This window comes from Ranitomeya imitator, chromosome 8 (genome assembly GCF_032444005.1).
Source record: "Ranitomeya imitator isolate aRanImi1 chromosome 8, aRanImi1.pri, whole genome shotgun sequence".
NCBI lineage: Eukaryota > Metazoa > Chordata > Amphibia > Anura > Dendrobatidae > Ranitomeya > Ranitomeya imitator.
Window position 1 is genome coordinate 150969662 of NC_091289.1, and position 14740 is coordinate 150984401.

Consider the following 14740-nt stretch of genomic DNA (forward strand, 5'->3'; position numbering starts at 1 on the left):
CACTCTGTGGTTGGCACTCAAAGCAATGCAGCAATTCTACTACATAGCAGCGATCTGAGCATCGCTCCTATATAGCACAGCCGATCAGGCGACGCCAGTTTCCGCCTCCCATGGAGGCCATTGAAGCATGGCAAAAGTTTAAAAAAATGCTTTAAAAAATATGAAAAAAATAAAAAATATATAAAAGTTTAAATGACCCCACTTTCGCCCCATTCAAAATAAAACAATACAAAGAAAAAATGCACATATTTGGTATCGCCGCGTTCAGAATTGCCCGATCTATCAATAAGAAAAAGGTTTAACCTGATCGCTAAACAGCGTAGTGAGAAAAAAATTTGAAACGCCAGAATTACGTTTTTTGGTCGCCGCGACATTGCATTAAAATGCAACAATGGGTGATAAAAAGAACGTATCTGCACCAAAACGGTATCATTAAAAAGATCAGCTCAGAACGCAAAAAATAAGCCCTCAACCAACCCAAAATCAGGAAAAATGGAGACACTATGGGTATAGGAAAATTGCACAATTTTTTAAAAAAATTTTTTACTACTTAGATAAAAAATAACCTACACTTGTTTGGTGTCTATGAACTCGTAACGACCTGTAGAGTCATAAAAATAAGCCCTTACCTAAACCCAGATCTCTAAAAATGGAGACGCTACCAGCATTGGAAAATTGCGCAATTTTTTTATTTTTTTTTTTAGCAAAGTTCGAAAAAAAATTTGCCACTTAGACAAAGCGTAACCTAGACATGTTTGGTGTCTATGAACTGCAACCACCTGGAGAATCATAATGGCAGGCCAGTTTGAGCATTTAGTGAACCTAGCAAAAAAGCTAAACAAAAAACAAGTGTGGGATTGTACTTTTTTAGGCATTTTCACCGCACTTGGAATTTTTTTTCTCATTTTCTAGTGCGTGACATGCAAAAACCAATGATGTTGTTCAAAAGTACAACTTGTCACGCAAAAAATAAGCCCTCAAATGGCCATATTGATGGAAAAATAAAAAAGTTATGGCTCTGGGAAGGAGGGGAGCGAAAAACTAAATCGCAAAACTGAAAAAAGCTGGGGTCATGAAGGGGTTAAGAAAGAAAAATAAATAATTTTATTATTTTCCTTATTTTAACCGAAATTGGAAAATCTCCAATTTACAGTATCTATTTGTTTTGCTGCTGCAGAATGATCACTGACTGAATTCTGTACCTAAAATTCATATAATTAAATCACATAAAACCGAATTCCCAAATTAAAACATCAGTAAAAGGCAAACGTAGCTGCTTTCTTCTCCACATTCAAATTAATTTTAAGTTCATTAAAAAAATAATGGTTCATGGTTCATGTAAATCAGCTCCATGAACCAAAGTGAGATTTTAGCTTTTCTCCATTTTCATTTTCTTTCTTAGACACATGCATCGTATCACTGAGCCAGGTGACAATAAACTGTTTTACGGCAATTTCTTGCACTGTATAAATTGAGGAATTAATCTGTAACCTGAAATCACAGAACTTAACTCCACTCAAATCCTAAAATATCAGTTGTGACTGCAGTCAGCGAATACATTTTTCTGCTTTGTTTGATGTAACGTTCAGGTGTAGGAAGCCGAGGTTCGCCTTACTGTTGGTAGGGTGCTCAAGCTTGATAGCGTTTTTGGCTCTTAGGCTGGCTACATACCGGTGTGGGATGTCACCAAAATAATGAAATAATGGCAGGTGGACACTAGCATAAAAATGCAGCCAAACAAGATGTTACCCTCCTGACCAAGACATTCATTAAAATATATTTTATATATAAGCTTTATTCTCCTAAAAAGGGGTTTAACTTGAAAGTCCAGTAGCTGCTTAAAGGTGAACTATATTTTTCAGTAATTTTTCAAAATATGCTGAGCTAGTGAGTAGAAATGAGCTGCTATGATAGTTTCTATGCGCTGAATACACAGAATAATTCCTGTTCTTTTTCCATTTGGTAGCATAGACAGAAGCAGCAGCAGTTAGCAGACGATATTCGCCAGTGCTGAGCAGCGTAGCTGTGAATCCAGCACTGTGATAAGCTAGTCAGAATCCGCGTGATCTGTTCCCTTGCCTTTCACTCTGCTCTTCTCGTCGCCTCCCATCACCCTAAACCTCAATATTCTGACAGCCCACTATACTGGCAGTCCATTTTGTATTAACGAAGATGGTTTTGAGTTGTTTTTTTATGGGTGAATGATAAGTTCAGTAGATAAAGAGGAAGGGAATCAGTGATTCATTAATAGTGAAGGAAATATATTTCCCTATTAATGCTCTATTACAAAGATTCTTGCATTTGCTTTTGCTATAGATTTATGCAAAGTTGTTCAAAGTAAAGTTCCCATTTAAAAAGGTTGACCACTACTTTATCATTGATGACCTATCCTTCGGATAGGACATCGATGTCTGATCGTTTGAGGTTCGATACCCAGCACCCCCCGCTGATCAGCTGTTCCCGGAGTCAGCGTTTGCGGGTGTCGTCCAGAGCTGCTCAATTGTGTAGCTGCTCCATCACTTAATAATGGCTGCAGTTGGGTACTGCACATCCGCTTCTCATTCAATTCCGCAATTGAGAAGTCTTCCGCAAACACTGAAAACAGCTGATCGGGGGAGTCCTTAGTATCACAACACCTCTACCTATCAGACATTAATGACCCATCCTATGGATGGGTCATCAATGATAAAGTAATGGACAACCCCTTTTAAGGTCTACCCCCATTTCCAAGATGTGCCTTCCAGATCTATCTCTTGTTCACAGATCCCAAATGTACTTCATCTATTGCAGATCTAGGTCCATAGAGTAACCATAGCACATATCATCTCTGTGCTCTCTCCGGACCTATCCATCTGGAGAGAGCACAGAGGGAAAATACTCAAACTTCCATCTGGCCTATTCTTCTCTGAAGGTCATCTCTTCTGCAAGCCAGCACTTCTTTTGAGGTTGCTGCTCCTCTGAAAGCCATTTCCATTGCATCAATTACAGTGGTGCATCTTACAATGTGGGGGCCCCAGTGCAGTGATCTTTGATACTACTGATCTTCACATATAGGCCAAATGGACCTTTTGAGACCCCTTAGGCTCCAGGACCCAGTTGTGACTGAAACCCCTGCATCCAATGTAGTTACGCCCCTGATCAAGTGGTAAGTGTCCCTCTCAACTAAAACAATGATGATCTTAGAGCAGAAAATACTACGTCAGAGCTGTTAGACCTCTGGTTGCAGGTAATACTTTCGATAGCACATTTTCCAGCACCGCCCCATCATTAGGAGGTCCTCTCTCTCCCACCTTCTTGGCCTCTACCTCACTGTTAGCAGACAATCAGCTTAGTCACTGCTGTCTTTAGGTCCCTTTTACCCTGCCATGTGCATGACTACATGATCAGAGGTGCACCCACAGCAGAAGATGATCACATTTTGGTTACATGCCTTTACTACCCAAGATAGCACCGAGCCTAGCAGTTATATATGCCACCTCCTTTACTTCTGACTAGCGAACCAGTGTTCACATCCAGCATTGTGGTTAGGATTTAAGCAGCGCTCACTCTGACCAAGAGAGCACTGTCAATCCCAGTACACAAATTTAGGGAGGTGTAACGGTGCACAAAGCTCTTGGCTACGCCCAGGGTGCACCAAAGCCCCCTTATTGGCATTTGAAAAAATAAGTGAGTTTTCAAACTAATTGCAACAGTGAAATGTAAATTGCTGATATGATTTTTATAGAGGCTAAATCTCAACATAACTGTTTAATTAGTTCAGTTTGCACTTTGGGGGATGACAAACTGCCTTTAATTGTTTGCTATGATTTTTTTTCACATGCAGAAATCTTATATTGGAACTAAAGGATAATTCTGCATCTATAGATTTACAAATTATAATGAAAGGGTTAACCACTCATTACACCAGGGGATTAAGTCAGGTTCTATAACGATCACAGCACCGCAGTTGTACAAGATCCCCTGAATATACTGTCAACATGAAAATACAAATTTGGGCAATTATTCTTACCAAGATGTAATGTCATCCTAATTTAAACCAGACACAATTCATCAACCTAACAAAGGACGCTTAGAAATGATCAGATAACGATTTCATTACATGAAACCAACCCTGTTTTGCTTCTTTTTAGCACAACGTGCCATATCCAGAGAAGGTGTGAATATCCAAAGTCTATGCAAATGAAAAGGCCTTTACATACTTGCTTCTAAACTACATAATTGCAGTCTCTTCTGGACCAGATAATAATTATAGGTTGGCTGCCAGGTTTTCCAGTCTGCAGAAGGCCACAGATGGAATAGGCGCGATCTACAATATCCTTGAAGCAAGAAACACAACAATTAGCAACTCAATTTCCTCAACCTCAAAAATGAATCTTGACAGCACACGCTCCAATCAGGAGTCGTTTACTAAAAGTGACAAACCTTCGGGACGCAGGTCTATTGCACGTGACCTTGACCTGTCCTATAATAAAAATGTATTGCATAGAGGTTTTAACCGTGCTCTGGTGTGAATTCAACTTGGTAATACACTTTGGCTATTTGTTTTGTTAGGTAGAATTTCTTTCTTTGTTTTTCTTAGAAAGACTTATAATTGTAAGAAGGTACGACTCTTCTCATCTAGTAATGGTGTAGACATGAATTAAAGGGAATCCGGCATCTGATTTTTCTATGTAGTCTGATGTTGTGACAGCGTCCCTGATTTCAGTGATGTGTCACTTGCTGGGCTGTGTTTTGCTGTTTTAATAAAATCACTGTTTTATCAGCAGGAGATTATCACCACAGGACTAGGTGTCTCGTGCCTCCTGGTCCAACCAGGTCCCCACTATTGATTAGCAGTCAATGGTGTGGACGAGGTTATACAGAGCTCAGCATTCTGAGCTCTGCTAGATCTGCAGCAGAGAAATCACACCTGCTGCAAGGACTATTGCTGGAATCAGGGTATTTGCCCTTAATCATGCTCCTGTCAGATTACCCTCAACCTACTGTCTCCTTCCCCATAATCCTGTAGAATGTAAGCCCGCAAGGGCAGGGTCCTCGCCCCTCTGTATCAGTCCGTCATTGTTAGTTTGTTTACTGTATGTGATATTTGTAACTTGTATGTAACCCCTTTCTCATGTACAGCACCATGGAATCAATGGTGCTATATAAATAAATAATAATAATAATAATAATTACTGCTTAGTACAGTTTTGATAAAATCAGTGTTTTCTCTGCTGACAAATTGCCAGTTCTCTGAATGCTAAGCTGTGTATATCCTCGCCCATACCAATGATTGGCAGCTTTCTGTGCACTCTGTACATTATCAGAAAGCTGCTAATCAGTTGTGGTGGTGGGGTTGCTGTCATGCACCTAGGTTCAAACCCTTGAGCTTGTATTTTGTGTTCAGCTGTTCTGTCCCCCGAGCCCCAGCAGACATATCTTTTCTCCGGGAGTATAGGTTCTGTTATTTTGGCTGCAGTCTGTTTATCAAAAAGCACAGGCCTTTTAATTTATTCATTTGTCTGCCCTATCAGCTTTTGAGTGCGGCTTTACTTTCTGCCCCCTGCTGGCATTTCCTGCCGATGATGTTTCTTGTGGATGTTAAGCCATTCTGCTGTAGCCAAAAGCCAATCAGTGAAATTTCAGCTAGAATTTTTCTCTTTGCTGTTTCTGTTCTTTACCCTGCACCTACCTACTGTTTCTTTTTAGGAAGTGGGCAGCATATAATCTAACAGTATGTACTTTATACTTTATTTTGTATTTTGTGGTTTCCTGAATATAGAATACCGGTAACTAGGATTGGAAACAAACTGGAGATAAAGGAGAGGGGGTGTGGGTTCAGATTCCAATTCATATTAGGTATTAATATTAGGTCAGTTAGGTCAATTTTGGCAAATTTTGACAGCCTAATGTGTATAGGGGCCTCATGACTGTTCCCTGACAGCACTGCCTCCTGAGACCACCAGATACACGCCGGCCGCTTGCACCACTACAGCACCATTATAATTATTAGCCTGATGGCTACTGTTATATCTTAAGAATTAGTTTCTTCATACAGACTTCCTTGAAAAAGGCAGAATTTGCCGAAACGTCGGATTATCTTGATGTCTGTTGTTCATTAATATCGGCTGAGTGTTAAGAATAATAAATACTTTTTCAAAGTGAATCTATTGTGAACTATTTTTGAGTGCCAAAGGTTATTTTTCTTCAATATATTGCCTCTTTTCCTTTGAGCACCTATTTTTGTTGAGTGCGCCACTTTGACTTTTTGGACCCTGACAGCAAATGTCAGAGGAAACAAGAATCGGGCATACTGGCTCTCAACTGGCCTGATCATCCACCCTTTGTGTCTCCCCTTTTCCTCATAGATTGTAAGCTTGCGAGCAGGGCCCTCATTCCTCCTGGTATCTGTTTTGATCTGTGTTGATTGTTATGCTGTAATGTCTATTGTCTGTACAAGTCCCCTCTATAATATAAAGCGCTGCGGAATATGTTGGCGCTATAGAAATAAAATTATTATTGTTATTATTATTATTAATTGACAAACAATTTTTTTTTATTACAACAACAGTGTATGGGTTTTACAGTTAAAACACACCTCCAGTTTCAGGAAGCTTTTGATATGTAAAAAAAAAGTGGCGAGTCACAAAATTTGCTTGATGAGGGAATGACTACTAAGACCTGGCAGAACAATAAAACAAAAGGTCCAAAGGGCTCAGCTGATTATTACATAGTATCATGTCTTCTTATATAGCGCCGTCCCTTACATAGCTTATTCTCATTATTTTTTTTGTATTCACATCTACCTCTTCCTTTTACATAATCCCTCTCTTGTTAGATATAAAATAAAATGACTGCTGATAGAGCAGCCTCTGCCCAGAAGATAGTCCATCAGCCACCCCATTAGAAAAGAAGGTTTACCATGCTCCATTAGCAGTCATTTCAGTTTATATCTAACAAGAGAGGACAGTAATAAGAACAGGGCGCTGTAAATAACAAAAATAATGAGAATCTGATATGTAAGGGACAGTACTGTTCATAATAAGAGAGGGCACTGTGTAATAAGGAACGGCACTATACATAAAGAGAGGGCACTGTGTAATAGGGGACGGCAATATATATAGAAATATATATAATATATTTATAGCTCGGTTTCCGTTAAAGGAGGGAGTCCAAACACATTTCTTGCACAGGTGCCTATGCTGATAGTTGTTTTTATTTTTTAGGATTTTATACTTTTATGCACATCTTAGTGAATTAATGTGATATCAAGCTACAAGGGGACATTGAAATAAGAGGGCATAGTGATTATTTTATGTTGTATATTTTATTAGCTACAATTATAGCCTAAATTATATTTGTCTGCCCTATTGACAAATCTCATGGAAATCAAATGGCTTGCTGTCTTTCAGGTGTCCCAATAAATTGCAGGAAACCGCAAACACATAAGTTGTGAACATAACTGCCAACATACCCAAAACACAACTAGGCAGCTGGGCCAATATCGCAACATGTAGGCCTCATAAACAGCTCGTGTTGTATGCCTTTCATGCTGCGTGGCACAATGAGTACTTCATCTTTGACTTTCCTTTAAATTGGCCCGCTGTGCAAAAATGTTTGCCCAACTCTGGTGTAATGGTCGCGTGGAGAGAAAAGGGCAGTGCAAATTTATAACTTTGTACAATTTCACTTTTACTTCTGCTTTACTCGGTCTCTACCAATAAAAAGTTGACATTAGCATGTATTCCAAAGACGCATTTCTCCTCTTTTATACCAATCTTTTCCATGTGATCTGCAAATTTACAGTTAGAGATAAAGTTGTAGGAATTCTATCAAGCGCACTGGCAAAAGTCTATTTTAAAACATTCGCACTCCACCAAACTATTTTGAATTTCTTATTTGACATTATAAAGCTCGTCTTCTTGCAAATAAACTTCTTCCAAGACACGAAATCACATTTTAAAAAAATGTGTTTCTAAAAATTTCAGAGCCGGCTTGCCGTCTAAAGACTTTACAGTTGGGAACCAGAAATTTTAATGCACAGTTGAGATGGGAAGGATAAAAAACAGGTTTGAATTATTACATTTGCACCTGAGCGGCTTTATGCATTTATGCATCCACATATTCTTCTACCAAAGCTCGCGGCCGTAGCTTACGTGGCGGCAGCGATTTTTTTGTTGTCTTTGTTAAATCTTCCTTTATGCCCTTTCAAAAGGACAAAATAAGAAGTTTACATTTATTTAAAATGTAAAAAATGCAGGATAAATACAACCGGCGGATAAGTGATTTTTGTCCTCCAACGCAAGCAGCCTGTATAAATTCCATGAATGTGCATTCATTTCCGCAGTTGCCACCGGTGACCAATAAACCATAATAAGTATTGATACTTACATTCAGCACATGAAGATAAACATAGACTGGTTAGAGCCAAAAGCACAATAATTTATTTACTCCGCTGCACATTCAATCCCTCAAAACTAATTTGATGCCAAGTGCATCCAGTGCAGCGTATGTTTCCTTAAGAAAAAGAATTATTAGAACACAAGGGCGTACATGTTCCGGACATTAAAGGAAAAAAATGCTTCTGCCAAACGCATTGCAGAGACTGAACTAAGATCATTCATTCTTATGTAAAGTTTGCCCCCTTGGTGCTGCCAAGGTCAGTTTCAGATTGGCTTACCAGCCACATAAGTGCTGCTCATGCAGATTAAAGTTGCTCGGGGGCACCTGGCTTCAACTTGCAGAGACATCTCATTTTTTTTTTCCTTTTTCATTTGCAAGTAGAAATAAAACGCTCTGTAAGGACATTTCCTCCTCCTCAGTGTTCTCAGCTTTATTATACCCTATTATTATTGTTATCGTCTTTCACCATTACAATTGAAACAATCCTCTAAAAACATCATTTATTATTATTAGAATGTTTTTCAGTATTAGCATCAAGGCAAGAAAAAAAAAGGAAAAAAAAAAAGTGTGATAATGGCAAGGACATGTGTTCAAATTAGACTCATGACAGATCAAGGTCAGGTAAAGATGGGGTGGTCCTTGCATCATATATTCCAGAACGCAGGCTCGTCTGTCTAGCTGATTCCTAATAGGTATGTTCAGCTGCGGTACGCCATTGTCATCATCAGCGAAGCCATGGTGAAGATGTCAACGTATAAATAAGAAGTGCATGTCAAATGTGAGATACGGAATGTATCATAAGGGGCTGGAAAATAAACACTCCTGTACTGTACATCCATAATTAATGTCACACGTACAAGAATGTTTTCTGCAATCTGAGATTCGACTCATTGTGTTGGATTTATTACTATGTTTTATCTTTAGAAGTTTGTTTTATGATGAGATAATCTACATGTAGGTTATCATTCTGCTCCATGTATCAGTAAACATTTAAAATATAAATAATAAATATTGCTTTAAAGACAATTATAAAAGAAAACAAAAAATAGGGTTTATTTATGCATAGATTATATATATATATATACTGTATATATATATATATATATACATGTACATATAATTATAGATATAAATCTAATTATTTTTTATATACAATATCATATTCTTAAAGGGGTAGTCTGAAGGCAAAGCACTTTTCTCCCAACTCCTTATTCGGTTCCATAATCTACCATATATACTTGTGTATAAGCTGGGTTTTTCATCACATTTTTTTGTGCTTAAAATGCCCCCCTCGAGTTATACACAAGTCATTGTACAAGAAGACGGCGGGGGAGGGGAAGCAGCGGAGCAGCAGGTCACAGGAGGCAGGAACCGATGGCTGCAGCTAAAGCCTGTGCCCGCTGCTAAAGAGAAATTAATATTCACTGCACTGGCAATGAATATTAATTTCTCTCATAGCTTGCACAGTGTCAGCTGAAGCAGCCGGTTTCCAGCTGCCGCTAGGCTAGCACGGGTGCCTGATCATTAAGGTAATGAATATTCACCTCACTCCACACCCATAGTCATGGAGAGAGGTGAATATTCAATCCCTTAATGAGCAGGGACACGTGATCGCTCGGCCTCAAGAGCTGCTGGCACCAGAATGAGATGCACAGAGGGCGCGCAGGAAAGGATGTTTTTTTGCTTTTTTATGCTTTTCTCATGGGGGCCACACATGCAAGGATATGGATGAGGAGCCATGCATACAAGGATGGGGATATGGAGCCAGGCATGCAAGGATAGGGATAAGGAGACATGCATACAAGAATGGGAATAAGAAGCCATGCAGACAAGGATGGGAATAAGGAGCCATGAAGACAAGGAAGGGAATAATGATCCATGCAGACAAGGATGGGGATAAGGAGCCATGCAGACAATAATGGAAATAAGGAGCCATGCAGACAAGGATGGGGATAGGGAGCCATGCAGACAAGGATGGGGATAGGGAGCCATGCAGACAAGGATGGGAATAAGGAGCCATGCAGACAAGGATGGGAATAAGGAACCATGCAGACAAGGATGGGAATAAGGAGCCATGCAGACAAGGATGGGAATAAGGAGCCATGCAGACAAGGATGGGAATAAGGAGCCATGCATACAAGGATGGGGATAAGGAGCTATGCAGACAAGGATGGGAATAAGGAGCTATGCAGACAAGGATGGGGATAGGGAGCCATGCAGACAAGGATGGGAATATGGAGCCATGCAGACAAGAATGGGAATAAGGAGCCATGCAGACAAGGATGGGAATAAGGAGCCATGCAGACAAGGATGGGAATAAGGAGCCATGCAGACAAGAATGGGAATAAGGAGCCATGCAGACAAGGATGGGAATAAGGAGCCATGCAGAAAAGGATGGGAATAAGGAGCCATGCAGACAAGGATGGGGATAAGGAGCCATGCAGACAAGAATGGGAATAAGGAGCCATGCAGACAAGGATGGGGATAAGGAGCCATGCAGACAAGAATGGGAATAAGGAGCCATGCAGACAAGGATGGGAATAAGGAGCCATGCAGACAAGGATGGGAATAAGGAGCCATGCAGAAAAGGATGGGAATAAGGAGCCATGCAGACAAGGATGGGGATAAGGAGCCATGCAGACAAGAATGGGAATAAGGAGCCATGCAGACAAGCATGGGAATAAGGAGCCATGCAGACTAGGGTTGAGCGAAACGGGTCGAACATTTTCAAAAGTCGCCGACTTTTGGCAAAGTCGGGTTTCATGAAACCCGATCCGACCCCTGTGCGTGGTCGGCCATGCGGTACGCGACTTTCGCGCCAAAGTCGCGTTTCAATGACGCGAAAAGCGCCATTTCTCAGCCAATGAAGGTAAACGCAGAGTGTGGGCAGCGTGATGACATAGGTCCTGGTCCCCACCATCTTAGAGAAGGGCATTGCAGTGATTGGCTTGCTGTCCGCGGCGTCACAGGGGCTATAAAGGGGCGTTCCCGCCGACCGCCATCTTACTGCTGCTGATCTGTGCTTAGGGAGAGGTTGCTGCCGCTTCGTCAGAAGCAGGGATAGCGTTAGGCAGGGTCCATTAACCACAAAACCGCTTGTGCTGTAGCGATTTCCACTGCCCAACACCACCTTCGGTGTGCAGGGACAGTGGAAGCTCCTTTTCTTTTTTTTTTTTTTTCCTCAGCGCTGTAGCTCATTGGGCTGCCCTAGAAGGCTCCCTGATAGCTGCATTGCTGTGTGTACGCCGCTGTGCAAACCAACTGCTTTTTTCAAAGCACAAATCCTCTTGTTCCTTCCTTTCTGCACAGCTATCTTTTTGGTTTGTACACACTTTTTATTTAATTTGTGCATCAGTCCACTCCTTATTGCTGCCTGCCATACCTGGCTGAGATTACTGCAGGGAGATAGTAATTGTAGGACAGTCCCTGTTTTTTTTTTTTTTTGTGGGAGATTAAGATTGGCATTTCTGCTAGAGTACCATCCCTGTGTGTGCCATCTCTCACTCAGTGGGCCATAGAAAGCCTATTTATTTTTTTGCTTGATTTGGGTTCCAAAATCTACCAGAAAAAATCACAACATCAATCAGTGGGAGAAAAATATTGGCCTCAGGGCTTGTGTGCCACTCCTTACTCCTGTGTGTGCCATCTCTCACTCAGTGGGCCATAGAAAGCCTATTTATTTTTTATCTTGATTTGGGTTCCAAAATCTACCAGAAAAAATCACAACATCAATCAGTGGGAGAAAAATATTGGCCTCAGGGCTTGTGTGCCACTCATTACTCCTGTGTGTGCCATCTCTCACTCAGTGGGCCATAGAAAGCCTATTTTTCTTTTATCTTGATTTGGGTTCCAAAATCTACCTGAAAAAATCACAACATCAATCAGTGGGAGAAAAATATTGGCCTCAGGGCTTGTGTGCCACTCCTGTGTGTGCCATCTCTCACTCAGTGGGCCATAGAAAGCCTATTAATTTTTTTGCTTGATTTGGGTTCTAAATTCTACCTGAAAAAATCAATAAATCAATCAGTGGGAGATTAATATTGGCCTTTGGGCTTGTGTGACAGTCCTAAGCGTGCCATCTCTCTCTCTCTCTCTCTCAGATAGTGGGCCATAGAAAGCCTATTTATTTTTTTGCTTGATTTGGGTTCCAAAATCTACCAGAAAAAATCACAACATCAATCAGTGGGAGAAAAATATTGGCCTCAGGGCTTGTGTGCCACTCCTTACTCCTGTGTGTGCCATCTCTCACTCAGTGGGTCATAGAAAGCCTATTTATTTTTTATCTTGATTTGGGTTCCAAAATCTACCAGAAAAAATCACAACATCAATCAGTGGGAGAAAAATATTGGCCTCAGGGCTTGTGTGCCACTCATTACTCCTGTGTGTGCCATCTCTCACTCAGTGGGCCATAGAAAGCCTATTTTTCTTTTATCTTGATTTGGGTTCCAAAATCTACCTGAAAAAATCACAACATCAATCAGTGGGAGAAAAATATTGGCCTCAGGGCTTGTGTGCCACTCCTGACTCCTGTGTGTGCCATCTCTCACTCAGTGGGCCATAGAAAGCCTATTAATTTTTTTGCTTGATTTGGGTTCTAAATTCTACCTGAAAAAATCAATAAATCAATCAGTGGGAGATTAATATTGGCCTTTGGGCTTGTGTGCCAGTCCTAAGCGTGCCATCTCTCTCTCTCTGTCTCTCAGATAGTGTGCCATAGAAAGCCTATTTTTTAATTATTTTATTGGGTTTATAAATTTTCCCTGGGGGAAAAAAAAAAAAATGGGAGATTAATATTGGCCTCTGGGCTTGTGTGCCAGTCCTGAGCGTGCCATCTCTCTCACAAATAGTGGGCCATAGAAAGCCTATTTATTTTTTGGGTTGATTTGGGTTCATAATTCTACCTGAAAAAATCAATCAATCAATCAGTGGGAGATTAATATTGGCCTTTGGGCTTGTGTGCCAGTCCTAAGCGTGCCATCTCTCTCTCTCAGATAGTGGGCCATAGAAAGCCTATTTATTTTTATTTTTTTTATTGGCTTTATAAATTTTCCCTGGAAAAAAAAAAAAGAAGTGGGAGATTAATATTGGCCTCTGGGCTTGTGTGCCAGTCCTGAGCGTGCCATCTCTCTCACAAATAGTGGGCCATAGAAAGCCTATTAATTTTTTTGTTTGATTTGGGTTCCAAAATCCACCAGAAAAAATCACACAATCAATCAGTGTGAGATTAATATTGGCCTCTGGGCTTGTGTGGCACTCCTGAATCCTGTGTGCGTCATCTGTCACTCAGTGGGCCCTAGAAAGCCTATTTTTTGTTTTATTTGTTTTCTAAGTTCTCCCTGAAAAATCATTTTATTTTCTTTGGTTTCTAAAGTATTCCTGGAAAAAATCATTTTTTTTGTTTTGTTTTTTTTCTCTAAAGTCTCCCTGAAAAAAAAAAAAAAAAAAAATCTGTGGGAGATTCATATTGCCCCTTCTGCTTGTGTGCCAGTCTTGACTCCTGGGTGTGCCATCTCTCTCTCTCTCCCCAATTGTGGGCCATAGAAAGCCTATTAATTATTTTGCTTGATTTGGGTTCCAAAATCTACCAGAAAAAATCACACAATCAATCAGTGGGAGATTAATATTGGCCTCTGGGCTTGTGTGCCACTCCTGACTCCTGTGTGCGTCATCTGTCACTCAGTGGGCCCTATAAAGCCTATTTTTTGTTTTATTTGTTTTCTAAATTCTCCCTTAAAAAATCATTTTATTTTCTTTGGTTTCTAAATTATTCCTGGAAAAAATCATTTTTTTTGTTTTGTTTTTTTTCTCTAAAGTCTCCCTGAAAAAAAAAAAAAAAAAAAATCTGTGGGAGATTCATATTGCCCCTTCTGCTTGTGTGCCAGTCTTGACTCCTGGGTGTGCCATCTCTCTCTCTCTCTCCCCAATTGTGGGCCATAGAAAGCCTATTAATTATTTTGCTTGATTTGGGTTCCAAAATCTACCAGAAAAAATCACACAATCAATCAGTGGGAGATTAATATTGGCCTCTGGGCTTGTGTGCCACTCCTGACTCCTGTGTGCGTCATCTGTCACTCAGTGGGCCCTATAAAGCCTATTTTTTTTTTTATTTGTTTTCTAAATTCTCCCTTAAAAAATCATTTTATTTTCTTTGGTTTCTAAATTATTCCTGAAAACAATCTTTTTTTTTTTTTTTTTTTTTCTCTAAAGTCTCCCTGAAAAAAAAAAAAAAAATCTGTGGGAGATTCTTATTGCCCCTTCTGATTGTGTGCCAGTCTTGACTCGTGGGTGTGCCATCTCTCTCTCTTTCTCCACAATTGTGGGCCATAGAAAGCCTATTATTTTTTTTGCTTGATTTGGG